This window comes from Sus scrofa, chromosome 10, assembly GCF_000003025.6.
Source record: "Sus scrofa isolate TJ Tabasco breed Duroc chromosome 10, Sscrofa11.1, whole genome shotgun sequence".
Lineage (NCBI taxonomy): Eukaryota > Metazoa > Chordata > Mammalia > Artiodactyla > Suidae > Sus > Sus scrofa.
In genome coordinates, this window is record NC_010452.4 from 22,352,487 (window position 1) to 22,362,507 (window position 10,021).

The 10,021-nt window shown below is 37.3% G+C and overlaps 1 pseudogene; it reads right to left on the reverse strand.

Annotated features, from left to right (window-relative positions):
* LOC100523508 lies at positions 1,555 to 1,907 on the reverse strand (annotated as a pseudogene).

Genomic DNA, 10,021 nt, shown 5'->3' on the forward strand with positions numbered 1-10,021 from the left:
CTGCAGCTTGAATCTGATCCTTGGCCCAGGAACTCCACATGCTGTGAGGTGGCCCAAAAAAAAAAAAAAAACTATATTTGAACACTCTTGTGGTTCCAATAAACAAGGAGAATATGGACATTTTTCAGGTCTGCAAACCTTGGGACGTTCATCTCAGAATTTTCCCAGGTATTAGAGTTATACTGTCTTATTTTGAGAGTTGAGTTTTGTCTTCAAGATGTCTTTGTGTCCCTGTGTGTGTGTACAATCATTGAAGACATGAGTAGGCACATCTTTTGCTCTGGCAAAGAACTTGATGGATTCTGGGCAAAAAAAAAAAAAAAAAAAAAAAAGAATTCCCATCCACAAATTACCCTTCATTTGACAAGTACACACACCAAACACCTTTCTAAGCCTGGAGGTAGAGTGAACAAAAGAACTCATCCCGTTGGTGAACTCAAATCTGCTTAAACTCAGACTTTTAAGAAACACACTGCAGAGGCTTCCTGTGTCTGCAGACTGCCTGATGATGGGATGGAATGGATTCCAAGGTGAGACCAACTCCTGCAGAGAGGAGTAGAGGGCTTATCTGCAGAGGAGTAGAATTTATACAGTGACAATTTGGGAAGGTGTCTTGTATATGAGCATGTTTCCATCAAGTCAGGTCTCCAAATTTGTTTTCCTAATTAAAAAAAATTAAAAGTCTCCCCACACCATTAATTTTTTTCTGACTGTTTCTGCTTGCTGTATGCTATATTGTCAAGTCAGTTAGCTTGCATTTGGCACATATGTCAGAAAGGCGTAAGTCCAAATGTGTCAATCATTTACTATCCACATGCTATTTCAATAGGTAGGCATTCATTGCTAAGCATCAGAAGCCTTTCAGAACTCTTGAAATAAGCTCTATTTTCCTCTTGAAGATTTTTTGTTGTTGTTGTTAAGCACACCGTTAATAGCCAAAGAGCTCAATATTTAATTCTACATGTCATTGATATACGAAAGGGGAAATTAAGTGATTTATGTAGCTGTGTATGTGGAAAATATGTAGCCCTTTGTTACAGTAACAAGTTAAATAGACACAGCATTGCTTTTCACATTGACAAGAAATAAACAGCATAAGCTATTCCTGGGGCACTTTGTAGTTATATAAATCATATCGAAAGATACATGGGAATTTATTTCCCTTTCAGAAGGGAAACTGCTGTGTCTAATTCTCAATTGGTTGCAGGCTAAGTTTCAGATGGTGGTGGATTCCTGGCTTCATTTTCCCCTTCTTCGCCCCAGGGTTTTGATGTCAGGAGAGGTTACCCTAAAAAGGAGTAGGGGAAGGTAGGCTGTTTTGCTACTTGATAACTGCTCTAATGGAGAGAGGAAGAGTATATCTTTCAGAGAAAATAAGATCGAAGATTTAGGTTTTATTCAATATGTCTCCCATCCCTTCAGGTATATTCTACATTTGTATTTATGATAATTCAAGTTGTTGTCATTTTTTTTTTTTAGCTTTGAGGCATCTTATTACAAAAAGCTGGTACTCAGATATATAACTGAGTAAGAACTTGAAAATTCATCATGCATTTACTTCATTTTTTTTGGCTGGCCTTCTAGGAAATCTTTAGCTTCATTGATTTTGGCCATTATATAAGGAGATCCTCCCTTGTCTGGGTGATTTAAAAGCATAATTCATCAATAAGCGTCTCTTTTTTTTCCTTTTTTTGGCAGTAGGGCTTACACTTAGTATTAATGCTATCTCCCATTTTGTCATTTTGGGTTCACACCCACCTCTGTAATAGCCACCACTGAAGGCAGATTTTGGTAGACTTTGAAACTTGTTTTGCTTGAAGCTCCAAATGCTTCATGGCTTGCAAAGCATAACAGCCTGCAAATCCTGCAGCAGCAATGATCAGTCCAACTACCACTGCACTGGCCATGGCTCCTACTCAGCTCCCCTGCCTCCTCCAGGGACACAGTTCATCCCAGCCCACCTATATCCCTAGCACAAAGCTGCATCAAGTCATCATTTTGAAGCTCTGGTTTATAGCCAAGAATGGATCATGTCTGGTCCCCTTTTCTTTTTTTTTTTTTTCCTATTTATCTATTTTGTGACAGTTGAGGAGGTATAAATGTAGCATATATTTTTGAACCATGTAAAATTGCTGGTTTTATAGGTAAAAATGATGAAATATGTACATGAAAGTCATAAGATATTTATGTTCTTATGTGGAAAAATATGGAAATAAACAGGAGAAAATAAATTTAGAAGCTCCTTTAAAACTGTTAAGCAATAGTTCCCAATTTTAATATTTGTCAAATAAATGAGAAATCATATAATAAAGTAATTGATAAAAGCCAACCCAAAATTAAATGAATCAAGTAATTTCATTCCAAATTATTTTTGAAACACTAAGCTGAAAGTTATGTAACATAAACAACATATTTAGAATCACCTACATTTCCTGTATTGTCCACTTTATAATTTCATTTTAGGATCTCAAAGTTAAAATATCCTAAAAGTCCAGAAAGCCACAATTTTACTACTGCAAATTCCAAAAGCATGATGTAAGTAAAGTGACCATTTTTCTTTACCTGTTTCTAATGGCAGGGAGAAGAGTAAAATTGTAGTAGGAATCTTATTTAATTGAATTTCTAAATTATGCTCCCAAAGAGGAAACTCAGCCTACAAAACAAAGTAGTTAATTGTGTAATAACCCTGTGCTTTAAGCCCTACTGATCATGTTGCCTGTATTCTTAAGCCAAAGTTGATTATTTTTCCTAAAGACAATGTAAAGATCGGTTTTTACGAAGAAGTTGATATTCAAAGAAGGAGAGTTACCTGTTGAAGGTTCTACTAGAAGTTAAATTTATATTCCCAGTGTCCTGTTTCTGAGTGATTATTTCTTGGAGTTCCCCTTGTGGCTCGGTGGAAACAAATCTGACTGGTATCCATGAGGATGTGTGTTCGATCCCTGGCCTTGCTCAGTGGGTTAAGGATCCTGCATTGCCGTGAGCTGCAGCATAGATCACAGACGTGGCTCATGGCTCGAGTCTAGCATTGCTGCAGCTGTGGTATAGCTGTGGTGATTAGACTACTAGCCCAGGAACTTCCATATGCTGCAGGTCTGGCCCCATAAAGCAAAAAAAAAAAAAAAAAAAAAAAAAAAAAGAGTAATTATTTCTTTATACCATGGCTCACAAGATGGATAGACCTCTTCAAATGGACCAAAAAATAATAATAAAGCCCTTTGCTGCTTTAGACTTTCAGATGAGGGCTAGAATACCTTAACTTAGTCTCTAGATTTTCATTTTAAGCTGCTACTTTACATTTTTATCCCTGTTTACGTGATTTTTTAACATCAGGTAACAGTTATCATGAAAATAAACTTCAAACTCTCATTCATCTATTCTATTAGTTGTTTTCTTTTTTATTGAAGTAGAGTTGAGTTACAATGTTAGTTTTGGGTGTACAGTAAAGTTATTCTCATATATATGTGTGTGTGTGTGTATATATATGTTTCATTTTCAGATTATTTTCCATTATAGGTTGTTACAAGATATTGAGTATAGTTCTCTGTGCTATACCATAGGTCCTTATTGATTCCTATTTTTTTTTTTATTTCCAAAAAAACTTAACCTTTATTCACTAATAGGCAGATTCACATGCTTTTATTAAAATATGTACACATTCAACTTAAAAGATACATAAATGACAGCAAAGTAAAACAAAGGATAAATACTTTAATACATGTAAATTATGTCAGTGTAGGTGAAAGCAAAAATTAGCAAGCCAGAAATTTTAAAAAAATTATTCATAATAAATTCAACTATTTTATCTTTGAAAACTAAATAAAAAGGAGCCAAATCAACTACAAAGAATCTGAATGATAAATACATAGCAGAGATGATAAAATGTGATTAAACTACAAATACAGAGACAGAAAATTATAAGAGATATGCTATTGTGGGCGAGTTACATTTTAATATCAGTCATTTTAGAGGCTCACCAAAATTAAAAAAAAAAAGTTTCTTAAACTAAGATTAATCTCTACTTATTTTAGAACAAAAAAATTTTTTAATTTTAAAGCACCAAGAGGTGTAGAAAATACTGAGTTTCTTTGCTATCCTTATCAAAAACAATTGTACCCCTTATTATTACTCCACAACAAATTACCCCCAAACATAGCCACTTGAATTATTATTCCTATTCTATATACAGTAGTGTTTAGTTGTTTAAAGCAGAATTCATGTGCTGGAACAATTTGCAATTGTTTCTAATAACACTTTTTTTTTTTTTCCCAAAGCAGTGAGATGAATTTTAAGGAAAGCTCTGGAGGCCACTTGTTTCATCTACTGTTCTGATAAACCCTTTCAGGTGAGGGGAGAAGGGGCCATTGCACATAAGTCATCTCTTGCACTCAGTAAGAGGTCCAGTTGGATATCCTATTGCTTTCAAGGATCTACCTTCCACGAAGATATTTAATGAAGTTGGGAGTTTGAGAAGACAAGTCACAGGATGTGTGCCACTAGACCACATACCTCCTGGGTAACATTGTGTCAGCGCTCCCTCTATCATGAGATGATCTATTTCAATGGCATGTGAGAAACAATTGATCTTGAAAGTAAGATAACTCCCAAGAAATAGCACACAAGGGAAGCAGAACAGAAATCCATCGAGTATCAGCTTCTAGAGCCTGGGATTGAAAATGAGCTCTCTTGTGAGCCTAAACCTCAAAAGGGTTTTCCAGAATATTTATATAATCTGCTATATTTTTAAAGTCTGTGTATGTTGATCAAAGGTTAAAAAAGGCAAGGAATTCTTGTATGTAAACTGTGGCCATAATAACACAGTACATGCGATTGATGGGCTGATTCTCAAAATCTTAGATGCAATTTTCCACCACATTTGACCAGCTAAATACACATATTATAAAGAGTTTTGGCAACAGTTTTCCCTTCATTATTGGTGGTTTTTTAAACACAGACAGAAACAGGGAGGAAATCCTCAAAAGAATGAAATCATTAGAGTAAATTCTATTTGTATATTTTTAGACAATCAGAACAATTCTTTGAAGGTAGTTTGTGGTAATAATTTTATGCATGTTTCCTATATTGCCTGTGCCTGGAATCTGCCCTGATCTGGCTTCCTGGCCGGCTGCCCTCCTGTAAACACTGTAAAAATAAAATGCTGCCACAAAGAATTGTCCCCGAGACAGGCCATTCTGCAGGCGTACATGCCACAGTGGCAGTCTGAGTTAGGAAAAACAAACTACTTCATCAGACTCAAGAAATTACTGCTAATCAAACTGCGAGCCTTTTTTCCTTTAGCCAGAGCAGCGGTGATGAGGATGACAGTTTATTGAGCACCTAGTGATGAAAACACAGAGTTAGGCATTTAACCTCTTCCTTGTCACAACACCACAGGACTGGTAATTTCTCCCCACTTCGCAGTAAAATACACAAAGGCCCAAGAGGTGAAGATGTTTGTCCAAAATCTCATGGTAGGAGGCATCTCCCCGACCCAGCACCGAACTAGAAGAGCTAAAACTGTAACTCATTCTGCAGTCAGCCAAACAACAGGCTCCTAAAGTCGGCACAGCAGTCAGCTAAGTCCTGAACAAAAATAATGCATGATAGAATAGGGCTTTTTCCCAGAGAATGAGTGATTTATATTGTCATCTCCCTTTTAAGCCCGTTAACATGCCTCCCAGAAGTTGCCTGGATCTAAACAAAAACTAGAGAAAGAATAATTATAAGAGAAAAGTATGATGTGGTGTGTTGACATGAAAACCAGAAAGAAGAACTTTTAAATCTATTTTGAAAAATAATGTTCAATTCTATCCAAGTAAATTGCAGCTCTCTTTAGCAAAGATGAGTGACTTCTGCTGTCCAATTCTAAGAACAGGGAAAGAGAAATATAAAAGACAATTTGCAATTAAATAAACTGCGACATGACCTTCAGTGCATGTAACAAAATTCGTGTTTTCGATATATGTGTTTTTAACCAATACAAAACTAGTTTCTACTAAACACCACTTGATGAAGGATGAAAATATTTTGTGAGTGTCGCTTTGGAAGGGTTCCAATTTTTAGGAAAGTGGAGATAGTTACACACATTGTTTTATTCAACTACTTATTTACTCATTCATACCACAAACAGTTAATGAACCCTAGCACTTAAGGATAAAGCAGCAGGCATATAGCATAAAGCATGATCTCTGACCCAGGGATATATAAACATTATGTGAACATTTATATAAAAAGTGTTCATTAAGTCGTATGTGCAAAGTGCTCTGGTTTTGTTTGTATGTTTGTTTTTCTTTTTTCCTTCCTTCTTTATTTTCAGTCAGTGATAAAGACATCTCATGATTGCATTCACTCTGTAAGTGTAAAGCAAGCTAAGAATTCTATTAGATTTATTTAAATCCCAACCTCCTAATTTATCCCCCACCCCCACCCCTTCCCATATATGCTTCCTATGTCTAGGTCTCTTTCTGCTCTGGAAGAAAGTTCAACTTACACCACATCTTCTTTACCCAGTCATCTGTCGATGGACATTTAGGTAGCTTCTCCAGGTGCTGGGAAAACTAGACAGCTACATGTAAAAGAATGAAGTTAGAACACTGTCTAATACCATACACAAAAATAAACTCAAAATGAATCAAAGCCCTAAATGCAAGAACAGATATTATTAAAAAAAAAAAAAAAACTCCTAGAGGAAAACATGGGCGGAACACTCTTTGACATCAATTGCAATGATATTTTGTTTGTATTCATTTCCTACAGTAATGGAAATAAAAATGGAAGTAAACAAATGGGACCTAATTAAACTTAAGCAAATGAAACTATAAACAAAATTAAAGACAACCCAGAGAATATGAGAAAATATTTGCAAATGATGCAAGTGAAGAGGGATTAACCTCTAAAATATTCAAATGGTCCATACAGCTCAAACAATCCAATCAGAAATGGGCAGAAGGCTACATTTCTCCAAAGAAGACATAGAGATGGCCAACGGGAAAATGCAAAAATGTTCAACATCACTAATTATTAGAGAGATGCAAGTCAAAACTATAAAAAGGTATCACCTCACACCTGTCAGAATGGCCATCTTCAAAAAGTCTACACATAATAGATGCTGGAAAGGGTGTGGAGAAAAAGCGAAGCCTCCTACACTGTTGGTGGGAATGTAAACCTGTACAGCCACTGTGGAAATAGTATGGAGGTTCCTTAAAAAACTACATATAGAACTGCCATATGATCCTGCAAACCTCGTCCTGGGCATAGATACAGAGAAAACCATAAATCAAAAAGATACATGCTCCTCAGTGTTCACTGCAGTATTATTTGCAATGTTGTTCCTCCTCTATTGGGTACATTGACACAGACAAGACCTGGAAGCTAAGTGCTCAGTTTTATCCTTAGAATGAAAAGGGGGAGTATGCACTGCATCTACCTGAGACTATACGTCCTAAGGGCAGAAGGAAGGAGTTGAACTGCAGTGGTTTAAGAAGAGAGACCAGAGGTAGTGCAGACAGAGGATAAAGCAGGGTGGACCACCCAGAGCCAGCGTGTAGGGGAGCAGACCTGGGTACATGGTCCACTCTTCACCCCAACCACGCTGTAGTTGATGATGGGAAGAAAGCTGTACGGCACAAGAGGTTTGAACGAAGAGGAAGGGCACCGGGCTCCAGTCCCAGGGCCAGGACTCACCTGCAAGTGGCCTGGCTGCTTCCTCTCCCAGTCTCCTTGTCTGTATCATGAGAGAATCTGTACCAGGTGGTCTGTGTATTACGCTGAACTAATTTAAGCTATGTGAAAGGTTATTTTCTATTTTATTCTGAAATGAGGTTATCAATATAAATGCATTTTTATCTCTGAATTCAGCAACTGAACGTTCCTCCATGGAACGATTTAGTATTCTGTATTATCCTGAACATCTTCCAAAGCACCTTTTAAACACTTTTTTTGCCAGTGGCAGTAAGTGGTGCGGTGGACAAGAGTGTATCTTGGGAGCTTATTATTTAGGTAAAAATGATAAATAACAGTTATGTAATATCCATCTATATTATATTGAAACCTGTATGAAATGTGAAAGAGTTAATTGACAATGCAGGTATTTTCCCAGTGCTGTGCCTTGCAGGAAGAGCCTCCTCCAACTGGGTACTTAACTTCCTCCTCCTATTGGGTACATTGACAGCCTCTTCTGGTTGGGTACATTGAGAATCACCTACCTGCAGTGTTTGAGGACTATCTTTCTAAATTATATCTGCTACTCTATCTGCAATTCTGCCATGACTGTCTGTGTCTTCATTTAAGACATTATCTCTGCAATTTCTTATTCAAGATGCAGATACTACTAGAGAGTTTACTGCAATAAGCCATAAGCCAAGAAGAGATCAAGGAGAAAAAATGTTAGGCAGGTACATTTTGATGAGTAGGAGAGAAAGAAACTCAGCGAGAAGCAGGCTGCCTCGAGGAGGCCCTCCCTCCAAAGAGAGAACCCAGGGTGATCAGAGACTGACTGAAAACTCTTCATAGGGGAAGAGATTTGGCTGCTTTAGCAAAAGAAATGCTGAACCAGGTGGGGAGAACGCAGAAGACAAATTTGCTCACTTTACAATGTTTCCAAGAGTTCTTCCTTGTGCCAGATGTTTGTCATCTAGTCAGTAAGACCTGGGGTGATTGAACTCTTCATCTTTAATGCTGAAGCATTTTAATTGTTTAGATATGTTCATGGACATGTCAAGAATGAAATTAAATGAGATATTGCACATGAAATGATTTGTATCAACACTAAAGTATGAAACAGATGTTATTGTTTTTGTTTGAGAGAGAAAGCAAGGGCAAGGGGCTTTAGAGGATAAAGGGTAAGGGAAGTAGCTATATAAATACATAAAATTGTATCTGGCAGCATAAGCTAATTTAGCCCCCAAAAGCATTTTGCTCTCTCTTAATCATAACATCAGTCTCTCACTTCTGAATAGAAACATAGGTGAGTTTTTGGAGAAAAGCTTTCTCTGCTTAAATACAGCAGGGGAGTAACAGAGCAGAATGGGCTCAGGAAAAGAGGAGGTTGCAGAAGCATTTAACCCTCAGCATGTCCAGAAGGCAACACAAATTCCCCTGAGAAAAACACTGTTCTTTATTAGGAAGAAAATAAGTTATTCATAATAAGCTCCAAATAACAGAAGAACTCATCAAATTATGCAGAGTCCATTTACGCAGTGTTACATGGAGATCACAAACTGGACTGACCTTCAGCCTTGCCTTTATGGATGACAAGCTGTATCCTGCTTCTGTGGCCACAATATCTGCAATAGTTAAGGAACAAGGACAATGCATCACCATCCCTGAAAACTGACCACAGGATTGATTTTGGCAGTAGTTAAGGACCAGCTCTCCACTCTCAAACATCTGCAATAGTCACATGAAGTCTTTTGAAATCTCTGGTTCACAAAAGCAACATCAAAAGAAAGAAGATCTAATCTTAAATGGAGAAGAGACAAATTTTAATTCCTATAGGAAAACCTCAAGGGTTTTCTTCCACAAATTTATGATGATTCAAACTTCCATTCAAAAAACTCAAATCCCCAGCATAGTTCCAAGATCAACTCTGCTATTATTCCAGATTCAGTTTCCATTTCCCAAACCCTCACTGCTCCATCCTCGATTCTATTTGCTTCTTCTTTTTGCCTTTTTTTTTCATGATGAAGTAGAAGGAAACCAGGTGTCATCCCTGATTTCAAGAGAGAAAATAACCAGAATGTTCCACTTGTGAACTCCCGTACATTCAACAGTGTCCATCTGAGGAAGCTTTTAGCACAGAAAATACCCCAGAGACCGAGGCACTTAAGTACTAGAACAGTTAAGTTATGACTAGAGAAACACAGAACACTGGGGTCTATTGTAGACAGGTCCAAACTCAGTACCAAGCCTCCTCAAAATTTCTGGCTCTGATACTAACCTAAGTTGCCAGAAGAGAGTTCACCGGCCACTAAGGTTTTATGAAGGTGTGTACCAAAGGGACGTCAGCTTGGCAGAGTGTCCT